This window comes from Bicyclus anynana, chromosome 18 (genome assembly GCF_947172395.1).
Source record: "Bicyclus anynana chromosome 18, ilBicAnyn1.1, whole genome shotgun sequence".
Taxonomy (NCBI): domain Eukaryota; kingdom Metazoa; phylum Arthropoda; class Insecta; order Lepidoptera; family Nymphalidae; genus Bicyclus; species Bicyclus anynana.
In genome coordinates, this window is record NC_069100.1 from 2,308,527 (window position 1) to 2,332,896 (window position 24,370).

General features: G+C 34.0%; 1 protein-coding gene across 10 annotated transcripts in view; it reads right to left on the bottom strand.

Annotated features, from left to right (window-relative positions):
• Window positions 1-24,370, bottom strand: part of LOC112058090 (serine/threonine-protein kinase MARK2) — a 219,049-nt gene that overhangs the window by 93,381 nt on the left and 101,298 nt on the right. For 6 of the 10 annotated variants that reach the window (XM_052886761.1, XM_052886762.1, XM_052886760.1 and 3 more), the window contains exon 1: window positions 19,341-19,500. The exons of 3 other annotated variants lie outside the window; for them this stretch is intronic. The gene's annotated coding sequence lies outside the window, so the exon portion shown is untranslated. Of the gene's footprint in view, window positions 1-19,225; window positions 19,502-24,370 lie in introns of those variants that run through there. One more of the 10 variants, XM_052886759.1, reaches the window with a different exon arrangement.

Sequence of the window (24,370 nt, forward strand, 5' to 3'; positions counted from 1 at the left end):
ATTTAACTGAACTGACAACAGCAGCTTCATAATTTCCCTGAAAGCGTTTTTATTGAGGTATGTTTATCAGCTTTTAAGAAATTGAAGAAGTCAAGGTCTGAATTTACCCACGCGATTGATAAGTCTGACTTAGTTAAAATAAATTCAACAGACTACTATTACAGATTACAAAAGTTACATAAATGAATAAAATTAAGCCTTAACATTTTTGGGTTTCAATTAATCAAGCCCTTGTCAACAGTTATTAATTCAAAAGGGGTTACAACATTCTTGTACTCTAGCAGAATGTTTACACGAACCACGAATATTATTTGTGACTAAATAACAAAAGTAACAAAGCTTTTTATAGACTTTTTAACTTATATCTACTGCACTCAACTATACGTTGATAACATAAGTAAAATATATAGTAATAAAATGAAAATAAACATACTAAAGCTAGTAGGTATTGTTTTAATACGTAATACAGCACAACAGGTGTTCAATGTAAATAAATAAATGATGCACTAACTTCAATTATATCCTATGACTTATAGGGTTAAACACGAAATTTTATAATTAATTTTACAGTTTTATATGACTTCATTGTTTTTCGCCACAAGAAAATATAATTAAAATTAACACCAATTAAGGATGATAACGAACAAACATATTCGAATATATAAACGTTTACCAACCTGGAATTTAAACAATTATGCAGTTTTTTTCAACATTGTAATGGAAATATAACGGAATTATTGCAATTAAAGTTTCTTGCAAAGATAAAGTTGCCTCATTAAGAATTTCTAAAAACATATAGCACTTAAAAATACTAACAAGATACTTTAAAATTATTATAGTGCTAAATATTACTATAAAACATAGTAAGCATCGTTTGTAGGAAGCAGACGTCCCAGACGATCGCGAACGTTCAAAGCTCGGAACCTTGCAACAGTTGGCGAGCGGAATGACTCACCAAGTTTTAGCTTGGCCGTCAAATAACGCCAGTTAACTTGACTACCTAGTTACAATATCACGAATCACTTTAGATTTACCTCAAGTTACAACTCTAATGACTTCTTTGTGTTGTATTTTTTGCACTTTAAATGTTTATGGTGTATAATGTTACAATTTGTTTACTTATTGTGTCTGCGTAGTAAAAATATTAACAAGATTTATATCTAAAGTGTTAAGTAAACTTTTTTTTTTCAGTAAAATTGTTATGAGACAATGAGTTCACTGAAACACAATGAAATAAGTTAACATAAATGCAGGAGTTTATTTTTTTATTTATAGGAAACCGTTTTCGCACTACTTTTCCAATAAACTTAGTGAATCAGTGAAAATTTAACCAAATTTATCAACACTTCATTTTTAAGTGACGAAATAATCTAGATTAACAAAAGTGGCCAAGTGTGTAAAGATGTGGACGATATTGACCGCAATTCGTGGCCGGAATTGCTTGAAAAACTTTCATGAGATGATATTAATTATTTGCTCGTTAGCATTGAATGGAGGGGCGTTTATGCTGACGTTAAGACTGTGAGTCGACTTCCCAGAAACACTCGCATTGTATTAATGGACGTTGACTGATCCATGATCCGTGAATAATCAGCTTTCGCTACGGATAATACCGAATTAGAATTAACCGTACTGATGCTAATGAGTTTTGTGCTTATAAAAATCCTATTATCGCTTTTTTAAAAGCAAACCGGACGCTAAACGATGCGATAATGGGTGTTCGGTTTTTCTAAAAACAGAATCACGGGTTTAACAATGTTTCCTGCGGGAAAAGACAGCGATGTATTATAACGTAGTTTTAGTTTAGGATTTACGAACAAATTTTTTAGGAGTTTATGAGTTCTTGTTTTAATACAGAAGGATCTATTCAACAATATTCGTTAAGTAAATAATTAAGTTTATACTAACTATACAATGATCTTGTCCCTTGGATTAGTTGGATTTTCACGGTTAATATTAAATAAAAATATTTAATATTAACGAAAAAAAAAAATAAAAATTAAAAAGAAAATTTAAAATAGTATGTTATTATTAATGATTAAAAATAAATTATTCAATGGACTGCCAAAAGTAATGCCATTGAATAATTTATTTTTAATCATTAATAATAACATACTATTTTAAATTTTCTTTTTCGTTGATATATACTTCTATATATAAAAAAATATGAATTAATAACAATGACGATTTTGAAGCGTGATTAAGTAATATGTTTTACTTTATTGTCATGTATTTTGTTATGAAGTTTCCAATCTCGCCTAGTACTGAGTCTAGTACTAAGTCCACAAAAAACTTAATCTAATTAAGATCACTTATAAATTTATTTATTTTCAAATCAATATTGAACTAATGACAATAATGATGACATAGACCAAAGATTTCCGCACTCGAGTCATACAAACGTGATTAAACGATGCCTATAAATATAACCGAACTGAACGGATGCGAACTATTTATACGCACTGCGCACGTGACGAAAGCTATTTCGGTACTTCTAAATATAATCGTGCGAAATACGCTTACGCGCGAGATTACCGATTCCTTACAATCTTAATGACTGTTTTGTTTTTTTTTTGCCTTTGACGTAAAGGAATTTGTGTGTCATTAGGTCATGTGATCGATTGGATAAATACCGCCCGACAGTTTTCAAGTGTAAATTTATAATACCTACTATATAAAGGAGTATCTTTGAGCAATAGAATCGGAAACGAGAACAAGATGAGCAGAAGAAACTAAGTCAACGAAATAGCTCCACGAGTCGCGAAGCAGAATTGGCAATGAGCAGGGCCAAGTTAAAGAGTCAATGGACGTTAGGGTCCCTAGGTGCTGGAATGGTGACCAGCACCGAAAAACGCTGTGTGATGACATCAAGAGAGTTACAGCGAGCACATAAATGTCCAGAGACTGATAATGACGATGATTAATAGTAAAATTGTGTAATAAAAAAACAATTTATGTCTATCAGTCTCGTTAAAACTAGAAACCGTATTGACCAATCCCCATATTGTTTGTGTTTTGTTTGCTCTAATGCCTTGGCCGCACATATCGATAACCCGAATATTCACGTTATCGCGATATGCGAATGCTTTGAACTCTTTACAAACAGATAGCGAATATGGCTCGTTGAATAATCGTTCGCTATTCTTTCAATAAATGTGTTAGCTATAGCTCATTAAATCATATATACTCGTATTAGTCAAAAATACAACAGAATTATAAAGAAAATAATAGCAACTTTGGTAAATAAGGTACCGCTGGACTAATACAAGACTGTAGGTAAATAAATAACAACCACAACGCCAACGACATTAAGGATAGTAATTAGTAAAGAAATTGTAATTGTAAAAAAACGTACGAATGACTTGGTGTCAAGTTTAATACATTTAATTACAAAAATGTCCTTGATACAAATAAACCTTGAAAAACAAATCCCACAGGCAACACGTCGTTGCAGGGTTATCAACTTTGGACATAGGCGAAATTTTCTATGCTTTTATTACTTTTGAGTATCGAACTAAGTCCCTATTAAAAAATAAAAATTTTAAATATAAAATCATAACTAAAAGTAATAAAAGTATTTTAATATTTAAACTTTTTGCTCAGAGGATCACAATGTTATTTTTTTCCATTATAATTAAGATCATCTTTGTCAGTGGATTTATTGTTATTTTGCAGGATTAGGAATTTAACGCTCAGGCCTTCGAATTGTCTGAGATAGTTTGCTCATTTGTTCGATGATCGAATGACCCCATTCTTAACAACTTTGCTACTGTTACTGTACGTTTTAATTACTGCTATATCCTGATGTAATAATATATGTATTCTTACAAAAAACAAGATTGATTTTTCTCGCAATACTTAAAGTGCTAACCCTATTCACCTTCTCATATTCAGTCTGGTAATCTAAACCACCCTCGGCTGTAGAAAACGGCGCAACTTGATTCGTTTGCGGTCAAAACGACCTCTATTGCGTTGGTGCAAAGTTTATTTTCTACTTTTATATCTCACCACAAAATTCCGCCAACTAACCAAAAGTATCTTATTACATTGTTGTTTTGTTGGATTGCAGACAACAGAACTAGAATTAAGTATAGTAGATTGTATTGTGCAAGAACAATTAAACTATATTTTCCCAAAAATTATATGATTCTAAAACAGGTACACGAAAAATACGATTATTTTCCTATGTAACTTAATAATAATAATATTTACATACTAAAAGAATACGTTACCGATTCATGACTAACAGTTAAGGATAATGAATAAAATAACGCCAGATATAAAAACTCAACAAACAGCTATATTTTCCGTAAAAACTGGAATTTCCCTATAAATAATAACTGATGGGTTTTTGAACAAAATAGAGCTCTGCCAATTTTATCAAAATGTCAGAATTTCCGATTCCACATTTCCACGATTTCATAAACACTACACTGCACACACGTGGCTGCGTGTCCAGCCAAATACAAGCCTAGCGAACGGGAGACACAGCGAGAATAGTATCTTTATAAATTATAGACAAACCGAAGGTAACCAATCTTCAATAACTAGTAATCCGTATCGAAACTTCAAACCCGATAATAACAATACTTGATCCACATTGCGGAGGCAAACCAAGTAATTTCATCCCACGCAAATTAGCGAATTGCAAAGGAAAATTTCGAAGCAGCCATTTTGCGGAGCGAACAACGCTCGGTTTTTTGTGGACAGACTGGCCAGGGGGAACCTGTTTTGCTCTTAAACTTTTTACCAAGTAAAAAGCATGTCTCGAGCTCTAGCGCACCAACGTGATAAACGAGACGGTTAATAAATCTTTAAAAGGAATCCCGCAATACCCGATTTCTCATTTCCGTTTCGATTTCACAGACGCGTCGTAAATTAATGGTACACTTTCTTGTCAAATTGGTTATGTCTTGCAGATTTACTGTTTAGCTTTTTATTCTCATTAGTTAATATTGTAACATAAAACCTCATTAGTCTTCATGTTATATAAGCGCGTTTCATCATCGCTTAATACCGTATCATTGTATTCAGTACAGTAATGTAGCACTTCTTCTCTTTCATTGAAGATAACTACATGGCCACTTCAATATTTATTTAATGCTATAACAGCAACAGTTTAAAACATATCTAGATTGTCATCATAAAATATGATGATACTGTGCCTTCATTCATATGAAGCGTATTTTTAGATTATTCACTAGAAATACGAAAAAACATTCTCTAAAACTGAGTCATACCTTAATACATATTTCAAAGATTTATACATTTATACGTAGGAAACATACTTCATTAGGAAAACATTTATACAGCCTAGCACGTTGAATTATTGATAAGTACTAAAAACGTATTACTTATTTCTTGAGGGCTAACCTTGGCTTATTTCTCACCTTGTCAGAATATCAGACTTCAGAAATCAGGCTAAATATAAGTAATATTATTCACCGACTACGTATAAAATGTACTATCAAAATATTTTACGAGTATTTTTCATATAATTTGGTATCATTCCCGTCATCTTTTTGCTGATCAATGCAAACGAAACAACCTAGACACTTAGATTATCATCATGTCTCCTCATCAAAGAGGCCCCAACTTTATTAAAAGATCCAACCAGTGGTAATATTTTCTAATTGTTATCGAGATAATAATGTAAAACTACACTCACTAGTTTTTGAAAGCTTAATTTTAGCTAAAGCCCAAAAAGGATGGGGATTGATTTAAAAGCTCAGTGCCATTATATTCAAAAAATATCTCGGTTTGAAACGCGTATCCGTAGAATAAGTTCTATTTGTAGAGCACCATTTATAAATACATTAATAAACAAAAGTTTTACCACCGATTTAGAACTTTTATTAGCTCTAATACTAATTTAGGTATTTAACTTAAACGCAATTATGATAATAGGCACTGTTGTTTAGTTAATATAACTTGAATATAACGTTTCTATTCTTCAGTTTCCTAATTTAATGGTTGAGCTTTGTTAGCCCGCCCCTCTCCTGTGTAGGGTGAAATTCGCATAGTCACGGACAAATCAGTTTCAACCGTGTTTGTACAAAGCAGGCATAAACGCCTTCCATAACTACTTGTGCTGACATAGCAACAATAGGAATACAAGTAAATCGCACAATTGATTATGCCTCGCGTTAGAAGTTTTTAACTCATTTCAGGAATTTCATGTTTGATATTTATTTAACATAAACAAGAATCCAATGATCAAAATTATGGCTTGAGTAAAGGCATTCAAGAAGCCTAAGGTAGGGCGCTCTTAAATATGTTCTTTCAGTTTAAGCTTTTATAGTTACCCGATGAACCACGTGGATTTCATAATATTTTCACTCAAATAAATTTTTAAAGACTAACAATACAATAACAAATAGAAACATAATAAGAACAAATAGAAATTTACCTAAACCAAGACGCGAGTATATTCTTATCATCTGTAAATATCAAACTCAGGAAAACAGATAATTTTGCATTATTCTGTGTTAGACGTGCATTTGACCCAAAGACCGTTCGATATAATAAGACATTAAACATTAATCACACTGTTACTGTAAACAATATATCACTTAATTTAATTATATAAAATTAAAATTAAGTAGTACACTTCTTACAGCGTGACCATTTAAAATGGACAAATTATCTGTCCGAGAGGTCGAATACAATTACAACGCTGGACCAAATACATAATGATTCCCTAATTGCGGCATATGGAATTTCCTGTCGCGCACAAATTACTATAGCATTTTAGGATGTGAACAAATTCAGCGCAACATTGGAGGGGTCACAAAAAGTAGGATGTGACTATGCAAAATTAGATTACAGATTGTTCTCTGCTTTAGTCCCTCAAGTCTTCGAAGTAATAAAATCTAAGCCTTTATAAGTGTAAAAAAGGAAATGTTTGTCTTTATGCTTTCAACGAATAGGTTTTATGAAACTAAGGTGGAGGCTATTCGATATTTTGTTTTTAGGTAAATGAAATAAATAATGCTATGTTTAAGTTAAAAATACCTTTTTGTACCTTACGAGAAGCAATACCATGTACATTAATAACGATTTCTTTGTTCAAAGCAAAATCAACATCGAAGTTACCACATTTAACTGATATTCCAGACATTATCTTACATATCGAAGTATCAACGTGAATTTCAATTCAATATACATTTATGTTCATAGAAGCATTCTGTGGTTACATGTTGTGTAAATGATCATGCACTACATCTTCGCGTGAATGAAATAATTGCTTCACTTAGTTAAACCTTGAAACACATTGTAAAAAAAATCACTAATTAATCGTATTATTTCAACACGTTTCTTAGTAATACGTTTCTTTGTTTTGTTAACATTTGTCAGAAAAAGTTCATGTTTTATATTTATGATTTACGATTAGCTCTTCACTTCGTGTTATGTCTTAGTATACGGTTTATTTTAAAATGATGCCACACATTACAAATAATACGTCGCACGTTACAATGAATGTATCTGACATTTCATACACTATGTAAAGACCAGAACCCAAGTAGTAGAAGCACAACACAAGAGTGGTGTTTTGATGCAACAAGTTAAACATATCACGAGCTTGAATAAGGTACCCAGCTCAGCATTTTGCTGCATGACTTCTACTTTTGAGCAAACAGACTTTATATTATTTGACTATGATCCTAATTTATGAGAAAAACTGTTATTTGACGTAGACAATTTTAAACTTCTATCATAACTCAAAGTTATCTCAAATCATTGCTATTTGCAAAATAGTTTCTATATTTAAAATTAAGACAAAACCTCAGGTTTATCTAATCGCAAGAGTTTTCATGTATCATTATAGCGAGGCCTCCACCGCTGTCCGAGAGGGATGGGCATACAAAATACTCGTTTAGACAGGGACGGTCGCCGACTCTCGGTCCGGTGCGCGTGAGTCATGCTCCGGTGCTTTGGCCTTTTTGTTTCTGGATTCTGGTCCAAGCGGTGAACGAGCTGTAGTGATTTTAGAAACTTTGTTTTTTTTTTAATCTACCTGAGACCGGCATTTATAGGAGCTGATAGATGGGACTCGTTTACATTTGCATTCTTCTTATGCCCTAACACTTTTATTTTTTTCATTTTATCAAAATTGTATATTTTCTATCAACACAATTCTTCGATGTCTGGTTTTATTTTAATTAACTTAATTTACATCAGCGTTAGTTCTTATCTACAATTTTAATTTCTAATCACTTTGATTCAAATGTATTCTAATCAGATGAGAGCACTATAGAGACAAACTGTAAAGACACATAATATAATAGATCCTTTGAAATATAGAGACTTATTTGGAACAAGAAAACAAAAGGAAACTTCTAGTACATCTGAAGAATATAACATGATAAAGGTATTATATGAAATATACCATAGAATGCAGAGATCAAAGAACTTCTAAGTAGCCGACACCTTAAACCATGACGAAAGCACCGACCCGGCTGACAGAGTGGGATTGTTGTTGATGGATTACTATTGTCTGAGTTTGTCGTCGCTGTATTGCAAATGTTTGGCGTATTAGATCCAATTTGTCGCTAGTAAATCATGTCATATTTCAACAACTGTGACTTTATCAAATATTTTGCAAATTCCCATACATTTTGGATACGTATTATTTACGGCGTATTTTTTAATGAACATTTTTTATGTCTATTTTATTTCAACGCCATCAAATCAAAGAAATACTGAGACATTGCGGTAAGGAATAATAACGAAATTATCATTCTTAATAACAGCTAGCCATACAACTTTATATAAAGCCATATTTTTCAAGCCCAGTTATTACATAGTCACATAGTGTGATGTATAAAGAAGTTGGAGGTTAAATAAATATGAATATTTACTTTGTTAATGAGATTTATCTAAGAGCGTATAAAATAGTGTTTGATTTAAGAGGTTAACCTTCAATTACTAACAATTGCAGTACTTAAAATTACAACGAATAACGACTTCAAAATAAACATAGACTAGTTTGCGAAAAAAACTCGAATGTTGAAACAGTAATTCATCAACTCAACAAAGGTATATTTCACATTTATGATTAATTAGCATTGTCCGTAGATTATTGTCCGCAATTTTCCTAAAAATCTAAAAGATATTTATCGCCGTCTGTAGAAATCTAAAGGATATTTTTTGACCTTTCTGATACAGTAATTAGTTTTCTACATAAAAGTCGCTATTTTCTATTAGCTGTTTAACGTGTAAACGCACATTCGCATTTATTATGAGTACATTCGTTTAGGTATAGCAAATTGTACATCATAGCCGTGGACTATAATACAGCCAGTCTATTGGTGTTTGAAGTGTAAATGGTCTTACCAAACTTGCATTCTAATGTTACGAATAAATAAAATTAGACAGAAATTAAGAAAATAATCGAATTGTATGTTGATTATAAAACAGACATTTCGTTCGGTGGCACTGCAAGCATAATGTAACGACCGCGTGCGAAATCGCCTCGACGATGACTCACAACGCGTCGAGGATTCGCCGGAATGATTTATAAGGTTTAAATGTCATTGGACTTGCTGGCTCCGCGGCTGCCTCATTAATTTGTTACCTTGTATTGTGTAACCGGTAACGCTTTAACTAAAGGCGTATTTAATTTACGTTATCCAACTTTAGTTTTAAAAGTTTCAACTTTATGTTTAACTGTTACTGGCAAACTAATAGTTTTCGTTTTTGCGTTTATAGTTGGAGTTTTTCTTCTCGCCTAGAATGTCTATCTTTAATTCAAAAGTCTCCTTGACTCATTCTAGGTGAGCGCATGTTTTTCTGTCATGTTGTTTCATGTCGTACCATCAGGAGTCATGGTAGCCAATCATTAAATAATTTATTATAAAAATAGTTTTGTACCTGTACCTATTTAACTAAAGTCACATGAGCAGAAGTTAAAGGATAAGATACAGTTATAGTATCTTCACTCAGCCAAGTCAGAAATGGTAATATTAATATAAGTATTAATTATTTTGATGTGGGGAAGGAATTCAAAGCAGTATCAGAAGACGCATTATTAGATGGTTTCCCACTAGAGCCGTAAAGAGATCCATTAGAGGCATCAGTTTGAAAATATATTGATATGTTTAATTCATATGCAATTGAAGTTATATTATTGTTAACTTATCAAAGCAAGTATGTTTATGATTAACAATAATAAAATGTAAGTCTTACATAAACACGGACTTTTCCCTTTCCATATGATAGCGTAAGTAATACGTTAGTTTCCTATTACACGCGGTGACAGCAGACACCAATGGCACATTCACAATCACGTCGAGTGATCAAAAACGTAAAGAGAAAACAACGTAAAGAGTACAAAATTGTATAGGAACCGGTCATTATGACGCAACCCTGATGTGGAACATCGCCCACATGGCTAGAGAAAGTTTACGACAGTGTTTGTATGAGATGTAAAGCATATTGAAAATTACGTTTGGAGACACAAATGATGATTTGTTGACTTTCTCGATTTATGACCGATCGCTGCCGGTTTTGGTTTATTAAGCGTTTGATTGATTTCATATCATACTTTCCATGCACTCTATAACATTCTACTTAGAGAAATAATTTCAAACAATTCATTAACTGGGTTTAATTTCTTCCTATGATTTTTCACTTTTTTTTTCATTAATCAGATCACTAGAATTTATTTCTTTGAAAGAAAGAAATTTTAATGTGAATAACAAATCAGCCAGGTTAATCAAAACTACAGAGAAGAAGTATAAATATTCAAATATTAAATAATATTTATATGAAAAATGACGATTACATTTCTTTAGTTAATAGTTTTAACACGTCATTAAATATTCAACTTAAGTCTTTATACGTTTTAATGTTACTCCTAATGATGCACAGTGGAATGGTGGAAAATAACTTTATTTTATAGTAGAGAAAATTCCCACCTATTATCTATATTGTGAGCCATTTTTTTAATTACCAGCTAAACGCTGATAGCTCTATTTCGAAGAAATCTTCGCAATTTCAACGGCAATTATCGTGAAATGAGACTTGAGAGATTCTACGACGAGAAGTAAATAAAAGTAAAAGTAGAACAAAAGAGAGTTGAGGATTTTTCGGATCTCTGTGACAAGTAGAATTTGCGTTACAGCCCACACATAGGGTTTTCATGGCGTATAACAATTAATTCAATTGCTGGATTAGCGACCCCACACTAAAAAGCGCAGTGTTGGTCGACACCCCACCAGGTCGACTGACGACATCAAGCGAGTCACAGGGATTCGCTGGATGCTGGCGGCTCAGGATCGTGATGTTTGGAAGTCCCTACAAAAGACCTATGTCATTCAGTGGACGTCCATCGGTTGATATGATGATGATACCTATTAATCGCAATTTAAACTTAGTTAAAATAGTAGTTTACCAAATAATCCTAAATGAAAGTTTGGTAAAATTCAGTATTAATGTATAGTGAATAATTGAATATTTTGATTTTAGCACTTTTGTAAGGAACTAATAAAATCGCTATTCAATCCTGTTCCGGAGAAGTGCGTCCACAAACACCGTGACTATATTTTTTTTTTTTATATATTAATAGAAGATGTAAATGAATACAAACGACTAGTTCCTCCCATACAGTCTAATAAGCTGCCCATTAAGAGTCGTTCAAATTAGTTTAAACTACAAAATTGATCAATGTCGCGAACCTGTCCAAATTTGAAAATCAGTTCAACAATTTAAATTTTGGCTCGATCACAGTAATAAATTATTATATATCGATTTATAAACCACCGCAGGGAAAATATTGACTAGTTACCCGCCTACACGGCGCCTACGCTTTTGTTAGTTCAAGATTTATCTAGTTTGCTTTAAATTGTATTCATAATATTTAAATAGATTAAGATTATAGGAAAAGCCTCGTTGGTCCAATGGTTAGCTTATGCGGCTACAGGTCAAGAGGCTACATTATAATCCTGGATCGAAATAAAGCCTTTGAAAACAAGAAAAAGAAAAGATGCTTGGAGCCCGTTGGATCAGCTTCCACCTTCACACAGGAAGTAAAACTATAAGAAATGTAAACAGTAATTGTTATCAATTGTAAAATATAATACTGTATGACTTTTTCAAAAGAGCAACTGTTGAGTTTCTTGCCGGTATCTTCTCAGCAGAACCTGCCTTCCGAACCGGTGGTAGAATCTTTACAAATAGTCAACTGACGTGTCAAAAGTGCTTGTAAACTGAGCCTACTTGAAATAAATGATTTTTGATTTTAATTTTGATTTTGAGAATAACTGATGTGTTTCTTGCTGACTCGACTGACTCTGCTGTTAAACTACTACTTACAATACTACTACAACTAGAGTCACTACTATAAGGACTTGGCTTTTCAAAAGTGCTTTTATGAAAGCTTACCTAATAAACTAGATATATAGATAGATTAGACTTATGTCCAGCAGTGGACGGATACAGTTTCATGAAGATGAAACTAGACACATAATAGATTACTTCAAATTTACACTCTCATGCTTACAGGAGCAAGTGAAGCCGCCGATCCAAGCTATTATAGAATAGAATAGAATATCTTTATTATCGTTAACATCGGTATATATATCTTTATTATCGTTAACATCTGATAGTGATAGATACAGAGTCTAACATTACCCTAAACCCATACCCGCATTGGAGTAACGTAGTGGTTCTAAGCTCTAAATCCTCTATCTTATATACATACATGAGGCCCTTCGGGGGTCATGAAAATTGTAATTATACTTGTATTACTCGTATTATAGATATACAAGCAATGTGAATGGCATTAGGTTTCTGTTATTTCGGATATGGTCCACATTTGGGCACATTTGATCCGCCACGAGAGCGCACCGTTACTTACTGAACCGTTATAATTAAGATGTGGGTCTTTACCGTGAGCTATGGTACGGTATGGTAGCAATCCATGTCATGCGATGGCCACTACACGGTAGATGGTAAAATATAAACAAAAAGAATTTTCTAACCTTAAAAAAAAACTTTCGAAACCAATTTTCTGCTGATATGAATTCAATAATTTTCAGTCAATGATAGTCAGCGACTATAAAATCTAAGATGTACCGATGATCAGCACCGACATGTAAAGCATACGGTTTATTCCATCCCTTTGCTGAATGGATTTTCTCAAAAAAGTCCTCAAAAGTAAGTAAACTATACAATTTTGTAGATTAAAAGCCTTAAGCCTACCTGATATAAACAATTTTTATATTTGTATAAGTGAATTAAACCATAAGATTTGATATCCATTCTGTAAACTCGTCAATTCATATCGATATTATATCGCTCGTCATACACGTCTACCGTACCTGCTCGTATAATTGCCTCTGAATGTTTTAGCATTGTAATACAGCCCGCGCCGATTGCCTTATAGGGGTATGTGAAACCTATTGATCGACGTTTCCAAGAACTGTTCGCTTGTTTTTTTTATTGCTGCCAATTTTTTTTATACTTATATTAATGGATGAAAGATGAACTGTCACATCTCAGGGCAGATTCTTTTTGTCCTACAATGTATTAATCCACGGTCAAGTTAAGGTAGGTAATTAAGCCTTTGTTTTAGTTGAGCTAGATCTATTGTAGAAAATTCTTTAGTCCAATCATTAATTCTGGGTCGGGCTATAAAACTGATTTTCTTACAAGAAATTCTCCGTATTGGGTTGGTGTCACACCTCCGTGCTTCAAAACGTCAAGCAGCAGAGAGGTCCGGATCATTGTCATGAACGTATTATTTACGTAGTTTCACGTTATCAACCTAACCCGAGCTACAGACAATCAGTTTGTGTTTAACTGCGCAGTTTTAACTGATCAAGATTCAAGATCATTAGAAAATACAGTACAGTTAAAACTAACGGACACTGCACACGTACGTTTAAATGTACATCTGTAGCACGGGTAAGGATCGGGAAACCGCATTGGAAAGAAAGAAAGAAAGAACGTTTATCCTAAAATTGTGCAACACCACAAATCCTAAGCACTATTGTAGTGTCCTAAACACTATTGCATTGGAGAATCGTGTTTATTCTAAGATATAACCTAAAATATGTCCCAATAAAGGCATTTTACTAAAATTTACCTTATAAGGCCTGCCTATAAATAAAGAATTCTTAAATGAATTCAAAACAAGTTCCCAGAATAAACTTTTGAGAATGTAGTCTGTTCATGTTATTCTGCACGCGTTATATACTTTAAATATTATAATGTATTCAAAACATATGCGCGTCAACACGTTTTGTTTTAACCAAAGAGACATTAAGAATAGGTATACAAACTGATAAAATATGGGTAAATGGGTGTACATTCTGCATTGTACGTTTAGTAGGTATTAGGTATTTAAAATGTATTCAGATAAAAAAAACATGTAGTGACTCACTATAGTATGCGCGTTATCATCTGAGTCGTCCGGTCATAAAAGTCAAAAAAGATAGGAATGTGCAGCGCGCCTACCTGCGCACCCTAATTATCGATAAACGGCTACCTGCGCACGTGCTAATGATGAGTCAATAATGATTTGGACGATTCTGATTGGTCGGTTTCTAATGTAATTGCATTGCGTATTTTTTTTGCTATAAATGTGTTTACTGCAATTAAATAAATACATTCATGTGTTACTCGTTGCGCACTATGGATACTTTATTTTCTAACGTTGATCTGAAGAAATTACATGGCGATATTAGCCCTCAAGCTCGAACACTGATTCACAACGTATTCCTGTTTCTCAATGAATTGAAAAGTGATCCGAATAAAGTGGCTTCTCTAAATTTCAACAAACAAGCTGAAATTCAAGAATGGTTGACAAAGAAAAAGATTCCATATTCCAGCAACGAAATTATTGAAGAATTAATAAGAAAAGTAAAAGCCAGTAACCCGCAGAAGGTCTACGCTTTAGACCATCTGGCAAATGAACGAGGTCATGAAGTAATAAGGCTCCCTCCATATCACTGTCAATATAACCCAATAGAATTAATTTGGGCACAAGTAAAGGGAGAAGTTGCGAAGAATAATAATACCTTCAAGATAGCAGATGTCGAAAATCACCTCCACCGAGCCATAGAAAATGTCACACGAGAAGACTGGGCCAAATGTGTTAGGCATGCCGAAGAACTTCAAAACAAAGATTTACAAAAAGCTCTAATTAGAGATCACGCGCCGCTTATAATAAATTTGGCAGAAGACGAAGATTCTGATGATGAAGACTCAGATGAAGATTAATTTTATTTAGTTAATAATTATATAATATGAAATATGTATTATATTAAATCAAATATTGTTAATTTTTTTAATTTTGTGAACAAGATACGATAATAAACTTTACTTATCGATAATATGTCTTTCATTGTTACACCCTTCACTAGACGGCTCCATAAGACCCATAAGTGCAAGCGAGATAGATATAGAGAAATGATTTATGGCCCTAAGACTCAGTTGTTAACGCGCGTACTATAGTCGAATGCCTTACATTATTTTTAATTTTGAACCATTTGTATAGATGTGTAATTGAAAGATATTATCATATATTTTTTTTAATTTCTTTTTTTTTTTTGTTCTTTTCACCTCATTTTCTATTAATATTGGACTGTTTTTTTTAAACTTTATTAACTTTTAGCTTAGCATCTTGTGTTGCATAATTAAGATCCTCATATGCTTAAATATTCAAGCTAGCTGATCATATTTCTAAGACTAAAGTAGGGTTCTTTGTGAAAGAGCTCCACTCTACTACGTCATAGCACTATGCTTATTTTTGCCAAGTAGCATTTAGTAAGTGTTTCGGTGTGAAAGTATTACTTGATAAGGCCAATTTTCTATTTCACCATCACCTATATAAAAATACAACAGTCATAACATCTCTTAGACTGAAAGATACAAAACACCTAAGCTGAACGAACGTCATATACAACCTCAACATTAATATTTATCAGTTCAAAATTTAACTAGGTACGTTTTGTAATTTTCAACTATAAACATTACAGTGTTTTGCTCTTTTGATGTACATATTTTATTATTGAATTATGGAAAAAATATTCAATAATGGAAAAAAAAACTGAACATCATTGCGTAACCAAAATTTTGAAACAAATAAGAAATCTTAGGTGAGCTTTTAATAACTCTATCTCTAGATATATTCGAAAGGGGCGTAATATATAGAAATCCTTAATTTCTCATTTTGACACACTCAACTGGACTGTAGAGGTTATCAAACAGTTGATAGAGTGCGGATGGAAAAAGTACAACAAAAAGTGGTCATTAAAATGCACTTATGCAGTGCATTTCATTAAAACCAGCTTAATCGATTATACGGCAAGTAACAAAAATAGTGCAAGCTATCTGTGTTAAGGTCGGAACGCAACCTTTGCGAGCGAGGACGGATTGGCATCTTGAGACGCTTATCACTTGCTTACTGGGCCTGCCGCTGCATAAGATTTATTGTTTTGCTTGTTAAGCTACCGAACAGGTCTATAACGATTATGGGGTTTTCAATTATCAAAGGAAGCACCTCGGGGCCACTACTATTTAAAATTGATAAAAATGACAAATATTAATTTCTCCACCATTGGATGACATCATAGAGAAACACGGACCGTTATCATTCTATCACTATCAGACGTTATCAGCGAAGACTTGATAAATCCTTTAACGACGGCGATAAGGACACAAGTGGTTACTTTAAGCGGAATAGATTAAATGTGAAAAATTATTTTAAAGCCATTTTCAACCTTGTTGAGAATGCAATAAACGCAACACCACTACAAGGATAGCCGATAGTGCGATCGATTCAAACAATAATAATATTGAATTCAATACCTTATTTTTAATATTGCAATTCATACGTTGCTCAAATTATTTTTAAGTCAATTTATTTTGACATCTTTTCGCCAAGTTCACGTGGGAAAAACGTACATGATTTGTTTGCTTTTAAGGTACAAAATACTTAGCTAGTTTCAGTAAAAGTATAAATCAATACTAACAATATAAAATCAATACTTAAACTAGTTTGTACCGATATACATATTTTCCGATGCAAATTTTTTACTGTTTACAGGAAAGTCGCAATATAAAATGCAAAAAAAACAGCAATTGAATACTAACGAGTCAATATCGCTTAAAGTTACTACTCCGGTGCAAGTAATAGAAGCGTTAACAAAATTTTATTAAATATATATGACGATGCCATATATTAAGTTTTCACGGCAAATAGCAATGAACAAAGTTATGTTCATGATACATCACACGATTTTCATAAAGCAACGCTCGCTTTTATTTAACGTACAACGAAAAGCATCAGACGTACCGTCACAAACAAAACAGCCACCGAGATAATTATGTATAATCCGAACAAAAACCTGTCACCGCTCGTCTAGTTTCCAATAGATGCCGCAGTCGGACAGAAATTACTCTTTCATTATGGGCCACTTTTCTAGCCAAGCCGGCGTGTTAACCCACTATAGCAAACTGGGTCACGGAGTTTCCATCGCAGACATTCGTGACTACGTTGATGCAGATTTTTTTGAAACTTTCATTATTTATGCCACTTTTGTTTAATAAAAAAAAGCGCCGCGACTCTTATAATGTATTTTAATTTGCATCTACTCTTACTTTGCGAAAGTTTTCAATATGTTTATAATGTGACTGTGAGTGTTTGTATTTATTATAGCTTGAAATTTGCTAGGAAACTAGCAAGCGTGTCGTTTGCTGTTAAGCGATAAACTGCTCCCAGTGGGCCTTTGAGCATTAGACCACTGCTAATGCCGCCTTTTGTAAAATTTATTTAATCCCAGCTACTTCCATCTATAGTGAAGATAGTCGAAAATTTAAATTACAAAGTCAAGCATTTATTAAATAGAGTATCACTGACAGCCTAAAATTAAATTGATCCAATAGAATATCAAGTTAAAACTACACAAATCCATACCTATCCGTAGATATACAAGCAATATAAAGTATTGTGTTCAACATAGCTGTTGCAATGCCGGAAATCAAGGTCCAATTGCTGCCCGTTTCACTTGGCCGAAACAAAACCTCCGCGGCAATACAAATTATAATCTGTCGAGCGTAAAATAAAAGAAAAAAGAAACGCAATTATTCTCTTTCCGAGATGATCGGTTATGAGTCATCGGAGCTACTTGAAATTGGTGTACAATTGCGGTATTATTTCAATCCGACTTTCATAAATTGGTTTCTGTAGATGTGCCAACTTGGCCACAACTTACACAAACATTTTCACATAGAACCCAAACATTTTTGATTGATTGCATTGCATCGCTAAGTAAGGTGGTATTTTTGCTATGTCTTTGTCTATCATTGAGTTTCTTCCACAGAAAAAGTATTTATATCGTTTTGATTGTTATCATCATCTAGTTCGTTTTATTTATATAACGGAGTAAGCATTTTGCCTAATTAGACTGATTCACTATTTTCCATCAGGCGTGATTTTAATCAAACAATAATATATAAATATTTATAAGCAGAACATACTTGTAATAAGAGGTTGCAGATGGTAATGCTGAATAATATAAAATAATATGTGATAATCAAATCCGCTACCAACTCAAATTGGAAATAATAAATCATCCTGTTTGTAGACGCTTCTTTACCTTAACTTACCAAGTGAGGGAAAGTCAGATCTATTACATTAACGCTAACCGCTTTGAAAATAAGTAAGCGAGAATGCTCTCGAGGTTAAATCTCAACTCTTTGTTACACGATCTAGTTCTAGACAGTGAAACAGAAATCTAATAGTAATATAATACACGAAACCTTTTCACCCGGATCATGTCAGAGCGATCATGACTGTAATAGCAAAAACGTGCAGTACGTAATAGGCAAATTTTTGATATTAATAATACGGCTCGAACAAAAAACACATGCACAGAACAAAAACCTGTTTTCGTTCACAGAGACCTTCAATAAAGCGTGGCTTCCAAGAAAACATACACGCTTCGGAAATGAGTCAATACGCCGAACCCAATAATGAGAAAAACCTACGAAACATACGAAACGAAATATGAACGGCGACAGATGCCAAATGTGGCAATCAATCAAAAAAAAAATCATAGGTGTGAACAGTGTCGCGACGTAATCGAGTAACCTGTGAAAACTGAGAAAAAAGAACCTTCAACAACAGAGGCGATACGAAAAAAACCTTCGACACCTCAACCTATCAAGGTAAGTGACCTTTCCACGGCACTAAATCTTAGCAAAACCATTACTACACCGGTGACTGTAGATCCACAAGTTATTAACTGAATCAGCCAAGCACGACGCAACGGTACAGACTCGGCGTATATACCGACGCGGTGCACAGGTAAGTGGAAAGAAAAAACTTTTACGGTCACATCCAAATGTCATCCTTTGCACATGTTCACTAGAATCACTTAAACTCTATACACATAATATCATCACAACACTGGGGTTATTGAGGCTAGAAAAAATAACAAATGGAGCGATAACACGTCCGCTCCCCGCGATGTATGGTAAGCGACTGGGCCTGAGGTCGGCTCATGGCTGCGCCCGCGCCGCTCACCCGGTTATCAGCCTTCGAGGGGGGAAGGGGGTGAGAAAGAAAAGTGTTCTGACACTTCACGTGACGTGGTAGATAAGCTGAAAATCAGTTTGGCAATGTTTACCTCGCTTTTTGTTTGTGTTTAGTTTATCTTGTCACTTTAACTGCAACGAAGTTATGTTAACACCTGCTGAATTGTTTATTTGTATTTCTCGCTTAGTAAAGAGTACTCAAATACAGACATACACTTTGCATTTCAGCTTAAAGAAGTAACTCGAGGTGTTCGGCGATTAAACTAAATTCCGAAGGGGACTAAATTCAATCCTCAACAATTGCACAAAACAAGAATGTCAGCAAGTTATTTACCGACATCTTTAACATAGATATGTTATTGAAAATGGCAATAAAGAAGAAACGTAGTAAATCCTTAACGAACTTCTGTTTTATCTCTTTCTGATCTCGAAACAGTGAAGAGCAATAAGAAAAGTTCGAGATCAATAAGCACAAAGGGTTCAGAAAGATTTAATTTTATTTTAGGTCAACAGCCTCGCGTTTAACTACAATAATACCTGATGGAAAGCAATTTGGAAATGGAAATGGAATGGAAAGGCTTGGACGTAACGCGTTTGCCTAATAAGTGCCTATTCACTCTTGCCTTGCCTTGTTTAGATTGTAGGTAGCAGAAAACACAGACGCCGGAAGAGCATTACACACATTAAGCCTTTCGAAAAGTATCATTGAAGTATCATTGGGGCGGTTCTCCTGGATGCATACTACGTAGGGAATCTACCCTTAATGGCGTCTCGTTGTTCTATGATAGAATGAATAAGCAGGAACAAGATTGTGTAGATCCTGAACACACTTTTCAAAGTAAAAACTAAAAACCGACCATCATGCGACAAGTAGGCAGTAACGTTATAAGGTTTCAGAACTGATCAAATTATAAAAAGGGGAGAATTTTGTCAGAACACATACCCAGACAGAAGCACAAAGTTGTATTTTCCTCCGCGTATAAATAAAAAAGGCTTTTTACGTTCCCCGTCGACTCCGAACTGTCGGTATCAGATGTATCGGCACCTGTTATTCAAATATTGGAACCGTCCCTAAATGGTAAATCCACGTAGGTGGCAGATGTTTGTAAGGTTACTCTATGGATCGTGTGTGTAGTTAACATTAGTTTTTTTTAAATACCAAATAGGCGTGTTTTACACATTTTAAAATTCAATTTTGTTTATTGAGTTAATTCATTTTTCTACATCGATATTTTGTTTCATATTCAAATACTTACTTACATCTCAAGTATGTCAATGTTATAATAAGTTATAAGAATAATAATTTAGCTATATTTCTGTATGTAAGAAATGTGATGACTGATATTGTATCAATTGTTGGTGGTCCTAATAAAATAAATAAATGAAAACACGTTATTAATGGTTAGTGGTGGAAATGGTAAGACCGATTTTAATGTATTTTTTTCTACCTTTTTCTAACCAATTTTCATGTCTACCAAAATTTGGTAGGCATTTGAATAAATAGGTTTGACGGCCTTCGTGGCGCATTGGTATGCGCGGTGGATTTACAAAACGGAGGTCCTGGGTTCGATCCCCGGCTGGGCCGATTGATATTTTCTTAATTGGTCCAGGTCTGGCTGGTGGGAGGTTTCGGCCGTGGCTAGTTACCACCCTACCGACAAAGACGTACCGCCAAGCCATTTAGCGTTCTGGTACGATGTCGTGTAGAAACCGAAAAGGGGTGTGGATTTTCATCCTCCTCCTAACAAGTTTGCCCGCTTCCATCTTAGACTGCATCATCACTTACTATCAAAAAAAAAGGTTGTTTAGTATTTTCACTCTTTTTCACTCTACCCCCTTACCCTACCCCCTTCTATAATTACGATTTAAGATTTACATAATCAGTATCCATAATGTAGCAAAATTTTATTATTTGTGATTGTGGACTTTCGCTTTTTAGTGAAATAATTTGGTCACAAACTTAAATTAAGGTAAAATTCAACTTGACACAACCTGATTTACGCTGTACTTAAAACACACAATGGTCTGGCAAATAAGCGATGGCCGACCTACTTGCATACGCAATTAGTGGTAAAGACATTAATGTTGTTTATCGTAGTACCTGTACTGGGGGCAGTAAAATGGGGAAAATGTAGGGGTAATTGGGTTACAAGGCACGTGATTGTTTTTTTTAAGTATAGGTAAATAGTCTAGCACAAGTATAATGTATGTATGTAACAAAGAAAAGGGTAGGATAGGAATAGGGTAGAGGTAGGATAGCAGTAGGGTAGGGTAACCGTAGGTTAGATGTAGGGTAGGAGTAAGGTAGGGGTAGGGTTGAGTAAGGGTAGAATTTCACGCGGACAATTGGTTCAATCAATAGTTATATGCCTTGCTATATAAGCATTGATTGAACCAAGATTTTCAGTTAGATCCAATTTAGGGCAATTAAATTCGACGTTTATTTTGTAAGAACAATGTTAATTCATTTTAGATAGTCAATAAGTTACATTTTTTTTTTTTTTCAAGTAAAGTAACAGATTGAGTATGTATTTAGTGAAAGGGTTGAAATTTATTACAACGTAATATTGTTTCCCACAGGTGGTAGTTCTAGTACAGCCGTAATTCGTAAGCTTAGTTTATCAATTAATTATTATCAATTTATTATAAACGTTGTTCAAGCGGTAAACGGGTAACCGACATATTATTTTTAAATTCATAATTTTAAATTAACAATAGGACTTAACCAGACACGGCCTAAATTTATATTTTTTAATATATGCTCTATAGAAAGATCGTCGAAATCTGGCAATTAGTTTTCAAAATTGTTACCTCAAAATCCGCAATATCAATCCCCCGCGGCAAATTAAGAAAGAACATGAAATCGTTTAAGAGTTCACATTAGAACGTGCCGCGCCGCCTAACGGCCGCTACGTGCAAATTAAATAAGCCACAATTTGGATCAAGTTCATATTTTTATGGCTGAGCCGGCACGACCGCTTTTTGTAGGGCGTCTACAAAAGAAGACTAGATATTTTTTTTATTATTCTATGACAAGCTAACCCTTGCCTGCGATGTTAAGTGACGATGTATAGTTTGGCAAATTCGTTCGTAACACTACCGATGGTACGCGCGGGCCGGGGGGGCGTGTAGCGATGAATGAAACGACTAATGCACCTCACGTCCCCGCAAGCACGATTTCACACCGGCGCAGTCTTTATTTATTATCATGGAAATGTCATTATCGAACTTGCCAAGCTATAGTCTAAGATGGAAGCGGGCTTACTTGGAAGAGGTATAAGTTTATTCTTGCTATACCTCTGACGGTTTACACGCGGCATCGTACCGGAACGCTGAATCGCTTTACCCGTAGGGTAGTAACTAGTCACGGTCGAACCCTGGCACCAAACCTGAGCCAATTTGGAAAATATTGAATCCTATATTGTACACATGAGTACTACCTACTGCGCTAGTGAGGTCATCTAAATACTGTGTACAATATTGTTTTTTTTTTATTGAAAATTCAAATAATGGGATGTCATTATCAAGTCGTAGTAGCATGTCAAACCAAAAATCAGGCTAATATACAACCAACCATGGTTACGTTACATACATACCCTCCCTCCCATCCCATCTAAAAGTTTGATACTTTATTAGACGCGCGCCCATTTTCTGAATTACTACAACTCTTTGATAATAGATGGCGCACGAGTACTTTATGAAACGAAATGGGAAAAAAAATTAACAGTGTGCCTTGTGGGAGTTTTCAATATTTTCATACTGTTACTATCGCTTTAACGTAAACGCGAATGTATATGCCATTGAAACAGTTGTGCAGTAGTGCCACTAGATGGCGCTGTTTCAATTCCTTAGAAATTCGCGTTTACGTTAACGCGATCGTCACAGTATCAAACTGCCACTAGGCCCTCTGAAATAATCCGTAGGTACAGTGTAAGATGTCATAATAAAGTCACTGTGTAATAAAATCAACTCAAAAGACAGTACTTAATATTATATGATGTACAGAAGAATTACTTAGATTTAGTTTTTTAGATCGCGTATAAAATTGATAATCCAGGTAGGTATCTAGTGACAGTCACACCATCAAGACGAATATAATGGATATGGAATACCAACTCACAGCTAAAACACATAACCCTCTTTTTGGTATTCACTGCAGTCTTGTGAAAACCAGTAAGTAGTTATAACTCTTCGTGATATTGAAGAACATATCGAATTTCGTTACGTAAAAAACAATGAGACAAATAAAAAGATTACATGCTCATAATACGAGCGGGCGGGTCACTGACCCCGGCTCAGTGTAGGCAGGAAACGAGGCAAGAACTAGATTTTGAGACCTGTTCCTACGCGAAATACGCGCCATATACGGACTGTAACCGTGAACCCCACTTATGGGAGGGCTTTTTTATTTCACGACAACTTTGCGTTCTGTGGTCTCACTTCATGATGGAGACCTTTTTCCGACGACAACACGGTTTGTTTTATTTAACAGACAATTATTTTTATGATAATCTGAAAGACAGGGTAGGAAGGGGTTGGATAAACCATTCCCACAGACACTACATCATGGCTAAACCAACGATGCGGATTCGTTTTTTGCTTTGAAAAATACTCAATAATATAAAAAAGAATAAATAATTTAACATATAAGAAATATAAACCAAATATTTTATACATGTAATTTTTACAATTTAATTTACATTATTTATTAAATGGTGTGATACCATTTAATAAATAATTCACAATCAAACTATTTTGTGATGCTAAATAATAATTAATTAATATTAATAATTGATCACTGATTATTAATTAATTATTATTACAA